The following is a 9611-nucleotide window of genomic DNA, read 5'->3' as shown; positions in this document are numbered from 1 at the left end:
AAAGAACTTATGTTTTATTCATGGTTTAATTCTTAGTAATTCTCCAACTGAGAAGCGACCATCTCATGGATAATCTTGATTTCATTGTTCCGTTTCTGTGATTCCCGTTCAAATGTCTTTCTGTCACCTAAACTGTGGAAATGCAACTGCAAGACCAACCGACAGCAATGGAAAAGTGCGAAACGTATACATTTGTGTCTATGGATTTGTTTTCTAGTATAAGGAAGTGTGCAGTCGGAATTCCATACTTTGAGGTTCGAGAAGCATTTCTTTGTTAAAGAGACGATTTCTATTTGTGATATGCATCAAAACTGTAAAAGATATTAAGAAGAGCGCACCTTACACTTCCTGTATTCCCTCTTATATCTTAAAGTAGTACAGATGGCGCTGGAGTTATCTGAAAGCTTTCTCTTTACTCACTTATAGAGTGTTGCCGTCTTCGTTTAATTATTCTGAGCGATACTTCAGGAAATGTGATAGCATCGTTTCCTAATTAATCAGCACTCCAAGTATCTATTTCGCCATGAAGAGGCAAAACTTCTAACATCTCTGTTCTCACTCCAGATATTCGATTATAAGGAAACTTGAAATACCCTGCTTTAACAAAAGTCGTTTATTTGGAGACGTAAAACGTTTCTGGAATAATTACAACAAAAATTCAGATTTTCCTGTCAAAGTGAAATTGGTTACTTGAGGTTTTACCTGAAATATCCTAAATATCTACAATCTTGATTATGACCAGACAGTGTAATACGTTAATATAAACGGATGGATTATACTTACAGTTCTTCATCCCTTTCCTGCTTATAATAGGAATATAGTTGGTTATAACTATTTGTGGACCAGTAGAGAATTGTTCTCTGGTGGTATAAATGGATCATACGATAGATACCGTCGCAGAGGACACTAATATTATGGAAAATGTAACAGATAAAATGGATAATACACCATTGTAATGCATGCACTTCATGACTGACAAACATGCACTAGATGTATAAGTTTACAGTCAAACTGCATGATTCCAAAGAATTGGCAGTATTTAAATGCCTTGGAGATGCAAGATTTCTTCTAGTTTATTTTATCTTACGCAGAGTTTGGCCTTTTTTTTGTTACAGAAAAGACAAATTTGTTTCCTTTACTGAGAATCATGAAACATATGTCACCTTTTTATTACAGGTTTGCTATAACTTTCAATAATTAAGATAACCTTTTAAGTATTATTTTAATAAACTATCTTGCAAAAGTTAGTAAGTATTCATTATTTACAAACGCTAAAGCTAAACTCTTTAAGAGTAAAAGTAAGCATTTTATATTAGCAATTGTATGTTACCTTTTGGTACTTTCTTGGTTAATATTTGTTTCTTTATTTCACCTTTGGGTGTAATTGTGGGAGATCATCAAGTCTCGAGCTGTTTCAGATTACAATCGTCATGAAACACAACCTCGCATGAAGGAAAAAACGGGAGGAAAATAATTAGTCTTATTGCATTTACTTCTTTATTACTCCTTGGAGTCATTTTTACCGAATTTCTTCATTTTACGTAGACGACATTTAAACGTTTTTATATGGTGTTCAACTAGCTTTATAAATTGCCATAATAATGCAAGTAATTAGTTTCTGGTGAATGAATAAATATACTATTCGCCGATTCGTATAAATGTTTTCCTACTAAAAATACATTCACCATCCTAATGATTTTTTAACTGATAAAATATTGAGGCATAAAATTTCTGTTGTGCATAACAAACTTGGATTTTTATACTTGTAAGCATAAAAATTAGTTTCAGGGCATTTCGTCCAATGCAAATCTCGTCCAATCCCTAGATTTCGTGTATTATGTTTCTCTTCCAGTAGGACATTTCATCTAATCCTATTTGTCCAATTCGTCATAGTCCAAGGAGTTATAAGTAACTTTTGATCATTAATAATAGTCATTTGACACAAAAGAGAAGGGCGAAAGACAATATGCATGGTAAACCCTCACACATTAGGTTAGGTTAGTTGACACATTGGTTAGTCAGTTGTGACACAGGTGACAATAATAGTCATTTGACATCGATGGGAAAAATTGAGATTGGACGAAATGTCCGACCGTGCGAATGTTCCCTTGGACAAAGTTATAAAAGGACAAAAAATCTTGGACCATCTGCCTTCAAATCTAAAAATTAACTTTAGCACTTCAAACTAGATACGAAAAGCAAAGTAAAATCAAATCTTACCAGCCTCGTTGTTGTATGTAACTCTTGGAATGAAACCTTGTTTTCTGCCATTTCTGTAATTAAAACATCGACCCCGGTTTTTAAAATATCAAATACTATTTGCTGTAGGAATTACAAACAGAATTTTAATTATTTAAATGAAGGGGATATTAAATCCCAGATTATTTCAAAGCCGAATAAGAAACTCGCACATCGGAATCAAAGAGTTTCATGCCGAATATAGTAAACTACAAAAGTATCGGCGGATATTAGCGTAAGCTAAAGCACGTAGTACAAACTAGGGCAACTCGTGGCAAAGGTGGATAAAGATCTGATCACTATTCTTATTATTTCACATAATGTAAAACACATCTCCTAAGAGATGTATGATGTTATACATTATGGTGGAAGGTCACTACCCAGACTGGTTTCAATCCTTTTTTTATAGGTGAAGCGGGCTCTAAAAATTAGGCGATCCCGAAAGATCGCCCATCTCAGCGTTGTTGCACTCAGTGACAGGCTCACCCCGTCACTGAGAAGAACTTCTCAGCATTGGCTCTACCCAGTGGCAGGCTCACCACCAAGCAGAGCCATAATCTCAGCGATGGCCCCACTCAGAGACAGGCAAAAACCTACCCCCAAGCGGACCCTCTCAAAGCCAACCCCTCACCGGTTTCAACCCTCATTGGGGTCTCATCAGTGAGTAGGCAGACCAGATTAATACTGAGGGTATAGCGAAAAGAACTTATATACTTTGCTATACGAGTTGTGAAAAAAGGTGCACCCATAAAATATTTAAATAAAAGAGCCAATAGGCTTTACTTCGCCGATGTAACATTATTTAAATGAAGGGGATGTTAAATCCCATATTATTTCCATAATGTATAACATCATACATCTCCTAGGAGATGTGTTGTACATTATGGGAAATACTAAGAATAGTGATCACAGCTTTATCCACCATTGCCACGAGTTGCCCTAGTTTGTACTGCGTGCTTTAGCTTATGCTAGTATCCGCCGATACTTTTTTAGTTTACTATATTCGGCATGAAACACTTTGATTCCGATGTGCGAGTTTCTTATTCGGCTTTGAAATAATCTGGGATTTAATATCCCCTTCATTTAAATAATGTCACATCGCCGAAGTGAAGCCTATTTGCTCTTTTATTTAAGTAAATAATTTTAATTATTAGAGCACTACTTTGTTTCTATTTTTCAAGACATCTTTGATGCATTTCTTCAACTTTTGAGAACTTGCATTAACAATAATTTGTGATTAGAAGTCATCATAGCAATTTTGTTGTATAAAATACTTAAAAGGTTATCTTATACAATTTTATTGTATAAGAAACTGAATAAATTAACAGAGGAAATAAGGAAAGAGCTATTAAACAGAAAAACGTTAGAGAAAAAAATTCAAAGTTAATTCAGTTTCGTTTTAAGAATACTGCCAGAGTTTAGCGATCCTGTCCATCGTATTTTTATTTCTATTATACATGTTTAAAACAAATCAATACACAAGCGAAATACCAACAGTGAAAATATTTCTAAACTATTCCCTGGGCATTATACGATTCCTTGCATGTTAAAAATCAAATGACAACAAAATTAAACACTGCGAGCGTGTACGATGAGATTGCAATGAATGAATATTAAAAAAAAATGAATTTATGTTTCAGAATTATTTTTATGACTGGTGTCACAGAAGTAGTTTCCGGATTTTCATTGTAATAGCAAATATAAGTTGAATTCTATTTAACGAATACTAAATGCCTTGAATAAAATTAATTTTCATGCAAGCACACTGTTAAAATTCTGAATTCATTCACAATATCCTTTAAGTATTTCATCGCCTATTAAGTTATCCTTTCATTTATCCGGAAATTTGTTTATGAAAACTCTTGGTGTGAAAGTCTAGATAATCGGGGTTTCACTGGAATAATTTATCATTACTATTACCCTTAATCCGGTTGACTTAAGGTAAAATAAACATATTGTTCGAACCAGTTTTGTATTTAAGTAATTATTAAAAGTGTAAGGAGATATTCAAAGAAAAATTACCTTTGTACTAGTCGAGTAGCTTGCTGGCGGACCCTGTAGAAGAATACTCAGTGTACCTACTATTTGATTGGCTGAATCCAAACTGGGTATTTCCAATTCCTTCAGCAAGTCGATGAGAGTTTCCCTCACCTGTTAAAAATAAATATTGATTTCGATCAACTCATGGAAGTTTTATTTGGAAATTATATATTATCTGCTTTACCAGTTTTCTTCCTCTCTTTTCAGTGAATTCATGTTATTGTAAAAAAACATGTATACTTATCTTTATGTATATGTATACTTAAATACTTAACTTACACATTACAGTTCCTATTTACAAGATTCTTTGTAAGTAAGTTGATAACAATGCTGAACCTGGTACGGAAATGCCTTACACAAACACCTTGCGACATTTGTCTTTTGGTTCGAAAGATCGCATTTGCATCCAGTTGGGGCCAAGAATCTTTATAAGACCTTTTCAACTAGAAATAAGTTAGCCACTCCGAATACTGAATTTTGTTTTCCATCCAGTCTTAAAAACAGTCAAATCGCATATGCCGATATATTCTTCTCTAAGTGATTCTTACAGTAATTGTTTCTTTCCATGCCTTTATTTTATTTTTTATTTTTATTTTTATTTTATTTTTATTTTTTTGCTCATGAAATCGTTCGAGATACAGTGACTGCACCTTGCATAAATTAAAGGGTTACACAGATAGTCTACATTTATCTTTCTTTAAACCATGTTTGAAGAAACATGACTACTGAGTCGCCAAAATAACTTATCAGCAAAATAACTAATTAATTTCCAAATCTTCCAATAGTTACTTACTCTCATCTTTGTCGCCTCCGTTGATCCGGATATGACGCTTTTCTTGTCATCTGCGTTTAGCAAAACTCCGATAGCCTGTGCTAAGTTTATTCCGCTTAACATACGAAAAAGTTCAGAAAAAACATAAAATAAATTGACTATTATATATAAACAGATATGATACTAACTCTTAATATTTAAAAAAATACTATACATAAATCTTTGTTGTTGGCAACATTAGTGAGGAGTATGATGCGGTTTCCATTAATATTAAGATAATGTTAAGTTTCCCTTAACAATTAAATAGCTGTAGCTGTTTATAAATTTGAACTCACATGCTCTTTGTTAAAGGACACAGGATCCATACAATATTTGGAGTCTGAGAGGACACAATTATCGCGTTTATTACTGTTGAATTTTGTACTTTACTAAGTTTCATTTAGAAGTAAAAAATCTATTTGATGGATCGTACCATTGTCTTTGTTTTGGAGTTGCCAATGCTTCTCTGATCTTTCTTGAGGAATATCTATCGATTTATTTTCTTCTAATAATTGCGATGTTGTTCAAAACTAGGAATCCTTTTCTCAATCGTCATAAACAACAGCAAACTGTGCATGGTCCCTAATCCAGCCTACTGTTATTTTATTCATTTATTATTTGAGTAAATGCATCTTGTAGAGGTGATGCTACTTCGCTAAGTGCTTTATCATTAAGTGTGCCAAAGCATTTTGGTCATCCAATTTTGATGGAATACCTCCAGTGTCAACGACCAACGATCACTTCCCGTTTGATTAGATAATTCCCTTTCACAATTCAAATTTATATTGTAGTATAATCAAATGGATATAAAATATACTAAACAGACCTTAAAAATCTTTGAAGCGTATTTAAAAAAAAAAAATTATTCATATTCCAATAAATATTCTATTAGATTACTTAAACAGTTTTAAATATGTTATACATCACGGAAATTAATGGTGGCCTGTTTATAAATGTGTGTGCGCGCGCGCGCATGCGTTTTAATTTACTAGTGTTTTATATCATTATTTTGAAAAGTATTACATCGTATTGATACGTCAGGCTATTTTGCCTATTTTCATAAGGAGTATCCCTTGTATGACATCATTGCATTTTTTTACTCCAACTAAATTAAAACATTGCGATCTATTTTAAAAAGAAAAGTAATATAAAAGGAATAATTTTTGATGTACCTTTATAGAATCCTCAAGATTAAGTTTTTATGGAACAGCATCAGAAATATATTGATAAAAAGTATAGATATATAACTGACCTTTAAACTATGAATAATGAACTATAAATCTTTTAGAACTGTCATTTGAATAAATGCATTACAACGTTTTTTTTCAAAAAAATAGGGGGTTAAAATAGTGATAAAATATATGAAAATTAAAAACATATTCAGACTAACAACCGAAAAATGCTTATACCGTGATTTCATAATTGTCTTGTATCCAAAATTATTCATAGTTCATTTTAATGGTTTAACGTTTAGTTATATCAATTGATATGTTGAATTGTTCAACCTCTCAAAGATAAATACCTTTGCAATTTGGATTGCTTACACTTTAACGGCTATACAATTCTATTTCTTTAAGACCCTACCTAATTTGAGAAATTTTTCTTCTATGGAGAACACCAGGGAATTGTGTTAAAACAGGAATAAGAAAGCGATTAAGAAAATAATACGTTACGCAAGGCACAATAATGGTCTTTTCTTCCTTTTATCAGGTGTTACATGACAGTTATTTTTCGTTCCAAAACAAATCGCCTACATCCACGTTTGTGTTATTACCTTTAGAATATTTTTTGTTTGAAAACAGTAAACACATTTTGATTAATACAAATTTTGATTTCAGGTCCATTATATGAACATTAGAAACTACTGTAAGTATCTTTATAATGATTTTAGGAAAAAATGAAAACTTAGTTCAAAACAAGTGCTCAGATAAATTTAAGAAACACAAAGCGAAGTTTTTATATCTTGAAGATCACCCATCACATCCAATTTCTTTAGAAACAGTATTCTCGCCTTCTGAAACCATTTTGGCAATTCCACTCATCGATCAACTATTAGGAGTTCCGATCTAAAACATTCACAATGAATTTAAAACGATGCGTCTAATTGTTCATAGCTATCAAGTTTAAGGTTTCGAATTGCTATTATATTATAAACATAATTTTAGTATACGTTTCCCCAACCTAAATTAAACATACCATGACGTTGTATGACATTATGAAGTCCACTTCTCTTGCTGTTGTAACAGTGACTGTGAGTTTTCCTGCATACAACTTCGATGCAGAGGCCGGAAAAAGAAATATTTCCTTTAGCTCGGATTCGTAACCGTGTTTCATCAGAGTTCCTGAAAAATAAAAGCAAGAGAATAATTTGAGGCTTCGTAAATTTGAAGGGGAACTTACTAAATGTAGCATTTAGTGGTATTAATGAAGCAAATTATTCGCTTTTTCGTTAGTTTTTCTTTGTTTCATCAACTAATTTATCAATTCTTGACAGGCCATAATAATGATACTATTAGGCAAACAAAGCTAATATCGCAGTCCATAGGCTAACAGAGCTCTGTTTTGAACTTTGAATTAGGTTGCTAAATAAGAAAGATATTTACTTTGTTCTGATATCCAAATAATGTTTGCTTTCAGTGCAGTCAGATGGTTTTCATTATTTCGAAGTGCGCGTGTGTGCTCGCGTGCGTGCGTTTGCCTGATGAAATTTTCATTGCGAGTATACCATATCACACTCACTCTGTAGTTGGTGAGTTATCTTTTATTTCATTTTTAAGCTAAACAATTTGCCAGTTTTGCCAGCACTAAACATTTAACTAATTTTGTCGGCTTAAATACCAAATGTGGCTCGTTAATTAAAAGATAGGTAACACGCAGCGGAGGGAATAAGAAAAAGTAAAGCATAAAGAACAGTGTACTAATTTCTCCAATTAGTCGAAACTCATACTAACTGCTTTTTTTCTCTTTCTCTTCATTCGTAATCTAATTTGCAGTACGTTTCCGTGGGCGAACCAAAGAACATAACTCCGCTGTGACAAGACTACAATCTCTTGAAACACTTCTCATGTAATTAAGAAATAGTGCAGACGGTTTTGTAATGGAAGTCTTAAGGCAATTATTATTTAAAGGCTAATGAGAAGATGTGGCAATGTTTAAGACCATCAAAATAAACTTACGTGCATATACTTTATTTTCAGGAAAGACCGAAGTATCCAGGAGTACAAGCACATGTGAAAGGTTGACTTTCGTTTGCAGCCGGAGTGCACGTGCCTCCTTTCTTACAGACATCTTTTAAACATCCTGGAGGTTCACCACCCAGACTGGGAAAAAAGGTTTTCTAATTAAAACTGATGGTAAGTTGTTTACTTGACACTTTGTGTCTCATTTAGAATTTTGGCCATCTACAGCAGCTAAGATTCACCTATATTCGGTTAAAACATTAAATATTATTCGTATTTAATGTTTAATGTAAATACGAAATGATGAATCTACCCCCCCCCATACACACACACATTTCACGCAGACAAAAAAGTAAATACAAGAGTGTATTGTGAAATTGACGTGTTTCCCTTCATGAAACAAATACCACAATTCACTCATCTATCGGCCACTGCTCAGAAATATAAAAATTTTCTATGCATATAAAAAGTAAATGGCCACATTAAAAAAATAAGATAACATCCATTACTGAATAAGAACTATTATATAATATTATAGCAAATTATATGCGAAATAAAATAATTTAAATATTAAATAAATCTTAAAACTCTTTAAAGTATTTATTCAGATTCACCACACTCCTTATTATTAAAGTGAGATAATTAATATATGAGAGGGCTAACAAAGTTTCTGTATGTTTATTTTATTTTTTTATGTATTTCTTTATTATATATTTGTTTATTTATATAACTACTACAAGACAGCGTCACAGATAACTCTTTCACCATGTAGTTTTACATTGATATTTTATAATTTATTCATATGTATACATATTTTTTATTGCAATTGATTTGTCAGGATAGAATAGTTCGACATTTTTCTTAGTGAAATATCATCAGAAGATAGGAGTCAATGTTTATTTGCTTTGGAGCAAAGCAAACCCATTCGTATATTTTATTATAATAGTTTATTCTAATCCTGCTGCATCATGACCAGGTCATTCTTACTTGCTTTGCATACATGACGCTTTTATTTCCATTTCGATTTTCCTTTAATAAACGAACATGCAAAGCGAGTGAAGTCCATCATTGCAGTATGGTTCACGGCACCAAGTGATACTCTACCGAAAGGAAATTTGTTTGAAAAGGAATAGATGCTGATGAGAATCGAGATGATAAAATGTGGAGCGATAAGAAAAGCTGTAGCTGTGGAGATATTGAAAAGGTGGGTAAATAGCCTACCTGTTGAAGTAAAAAAAATCAACTGCACACTTTAGGTGGAGTACGAAGAGAAATGGTGTGGTCGACTATATAATGCCTCTGACGTCACCAACAATTCACCCTTTCAAATGGAACGTACGTAG

At 32.7% G+C, this 9611-nt stretch overlaps 1 long non-coding RNA gene across 1 annotated transcript; it reads right to left on the bottom strand.

Moving 5' to 3' along the window:
* Positions 1 to 4270: 4270 nt before the first annotated feature.
* LOC150099758 (uncharacterized) lies at positions 4271 to 7416 on the bottom strand. The gene is made up of 3 exons (XR_016549372.1): positions 7286 to 7416; positions 5072 to 5165; positions 4271 to 4389 (listed from the first exon to the last, which is right to left on the bottom strand). It is a non-coding gene; the product is annotated as an uncharacterized LOC150099758 (long non-coding RNA).
* Positions 7417 to 9611: the final 2195 nt, after the last annotated feature.

The sequence above is a fragment of the Typopeltis vanoorti genome, chromosome 14 (genome assembly GCF_054136105.1).
Source record: "Typopeltis vanoorti isolate ZY-2024b chromosome 14, IOZ_Tvanoo_1.0, whole genome shotgun sequence".
NCBI classification, from domain to species: domain Eukaryota; kingdom Metazoa; phylum Arthropoda; class Arachnida; order Uropygi; family Thelyphonidae; genus Typopeltis; species Typopeltis vanoorti.
Note: the sequence above shows the minus strand (reverse complement) of the source record. Positions and strands in the feature narration are given on the sequence as shown.